At 40.7% G+C, this 2,500-nt stretch overlaps 1 protein-coding gene across 1 annotated transcript in view; it reads left to right on the top strand.

Annotated features, from left to right (window-relative positions):
• Window positions 1–2,049, top strand: part of LOC138042779 (beta-1,3-galactosyltransferase 5-like) — a 3,285-nt gene extending 1,236 nt beyond the window's left edge. Inside the window, exon 1 of the mRNA XM_068888782.1 lies at window positions 1–2,049. This exon is cut by the window's left edge and continues 1,236 nt beyond it. The gene's annotated coding sequence lies outside the window, so the exon portion shown is untranslated.
• Window positions 2,050–2,500: the final 451 nt, after the last annotated feature.

Genomic DNA, 2,500 nt, shown 5'->3' with positions numbered 1-2,500 from the left:
CTGGCAAGCTTGATTCCAAAGTATCTGGGAAATTCAGCATTTTGTCCTCAGAGACAGTCAGAGACTGTGAATCTTCTGACAAGACCCAAGAATAGTGACTGTTACCCCCGGGGGGGGGGGGGGGGACAATGGCTGAGCTGCAGAGAACCCGGGGGGGGGGGGGAGGGAGGGGGGAAGGTACTTTAGGAATTTCTAGGTGGGGATGTGCCGCTGGGACCCTGGAACCCTTAGCCTATACCAGAGCTAGTTCAGCTGAATTTTGCTACCCTATACTAGAGTAAACTCCCACCGATTTCTGTCTAAAAACCGATACTTGAGAGTTAATAATATCCAGAAGTTTCTCATGATAGCCATTTATCGACACTGTTGAGGCTGAGTTGCGCAAATTTAAACTTTGCCGACTCGACTTTTTAATATTTTTGAGCGGGAATTTCTGGTTTCCTTAGTCTTGATAAAATCTTCAAGCGACTGGTCAGTTTCGTGAAAAATGATACCCTATTCTAGACCCAAACGCTCTGATTTATATACCCTATGCTAGAGTAAACTGCTTGAAAACCATACCCTTCACAGCGGCACATACCTATATAGCCCATATATGGCAGTACCCCCCCCGGGCTGTTACCATTAAGTCAGCAAATCATTAACTTTGGGCTCTTCTGTCAATCCACAGAAATTTGAGATAATAGTGGTGGCCACTATTTACAAAATATGACAAAATAATAATGGATCGTTACTAGAACTGTGTGTTTTTTGGAGTAGACCATAGGTTACTATCCACAGTGCTAATTGAACAGTTTTATTTTCACGGCTCCTGTGCACAAAACTAAATGTTTAACAAACAAGTGCGAGTTTTTCACCAGGGTTTTGAAACATAAGAAAACTGACCAAAACGTTCGAAAATTTGGAACTTTTGTTGTTTTGGAGTGGTTGAAAACCCCACCGAAGTAAGATTAGAAGGAAGAGATTTTTAAATGGCCTCTAAATTATTGACATTCAAATAATATTTATTTAATTAACCCAGTGACTCCCAGGGGTTCCCCATTGACGAGTAAAATCGTCTGGTGTCAGACAGAGTAAAATACTACGTATGGCCGGTTCAGGCCGGCTTGGGAGTTAACAAAGGGTTTTATTCACATACACATTCAATTTTTCCTTTCTTTTGTTAAATTAGCATACAGGTTGTGATGATATTGCATCCATGTTTAACCCTTTTTGTGCAACATTCTGTGAAATTCAAAAAATAAGCACTAGACCCTTTAGGGTCTCTTTTCCTTTTTCTAACAAGGACAAGATTCCTACCCTCCCGTTTTGGCCTGAACTTTTCCTTTTTGGTGAATACTTCCAGCCTCCCATTTTCACTTAATATTCTCCTGCTTTTTGAAACCTTTCCTAGCAAATGAAAGAGAATGCTTCCTTAGTTTAAGCAGTCTTGTTAGCAATTCTTTTCCATTTTTTGCAGGAAATGGCATCCTAGAGGCACATATCTATAAAATTTTCAAGGGAGCAAGCAAATGTGTCAAATGGGCTGGTGCCTCATGGAAATCCTATGGTTTTGGCCAAGTTTTTTATAAAACACAAATAGTCAAAGAAGTGTTACTTATTTTATTGCATTTGGGGTAAACATATTGCTGAACTAGCGCAGTGTTATATGTATCCCTTTGATTTGTGACCAAAGCACAACTTTGTCATATATGCATTAACAGGTTGTTAATATTCTGAATTGTCAGGTCCACTCCAGGAGGCCCTGACAGGGTAAATTCCGACAAGTGACATGGCCCAAAAAGTAGCGACAGCACATAAAATGAAATTCCGACAAAACACATCCTTTCCCAGAAAAATTCCGACAGTGACGTCAAGGCAGAGAATGAGCCGATTAAACCCCGACACGAGTGATTTTAAAATTCAGACAAGCAACACGGGACGCCCCCCCCCCCCCTCCCGGTCAGGGCCTCCTCCAGGGGTACACGTAATGCTGAAAACTACACTATCCACTTGATATGCAATTTTTTTGTGTTCAATTGCTGAAGAAAATTGTTTCCCTGGCAGTAACTGGCACAACTAGTGAAACAATTATTATTGTGTCAGATATATGCTAATCGATACAAATGTTGCAAAAGGAGTGCAGTGATATCTGTATTCCTTCCAATACAAAGGACTGGTTTGTTTTATTCCTTTATAGAAGGGGAGGGGGGTAAGAACTAGACACATCACTGGCAGCCATATTCAAGAGGACTAATTCACATATCAATGGGATAGACAAATCACTACCTGTCACAGTGATATGTCTACCCCTGTGATATGTGTATCCCCATACACAACATGACTAGAGATACTTATATCCCTCGCTGGTGATACACAAAACACTGCATGAGAAGCCAAAAGAGAAATGTTAGCAGTAAATATAATTCATTCAGTTATTACTGCACCCAAAGGTAACATGATGTATCCAATCTGAGGTTTAAATTGAGAACAGCAGAGCTCCTGAAAGGGGATACACATA

The sequence above is a fragment of the Montipora capricornis genome, chromosome 3 (assembly GCF_036669925.1).
Source record: "Montipora capricornis isolate CH-2021 chromosome 3, ASM3666992v2, whole genome shotgun sequence".
NCBI classification, from domain to species: domain Eukaryota; kingdom Metazoa; phylum Cnidaria; class Anthozoa; order Scleractinia; family Acroporidae; genus Montipora; species Montipora capricornis.
This window is presented reverse-complemented; position numbering and strand designations above follow the sequence as displayed.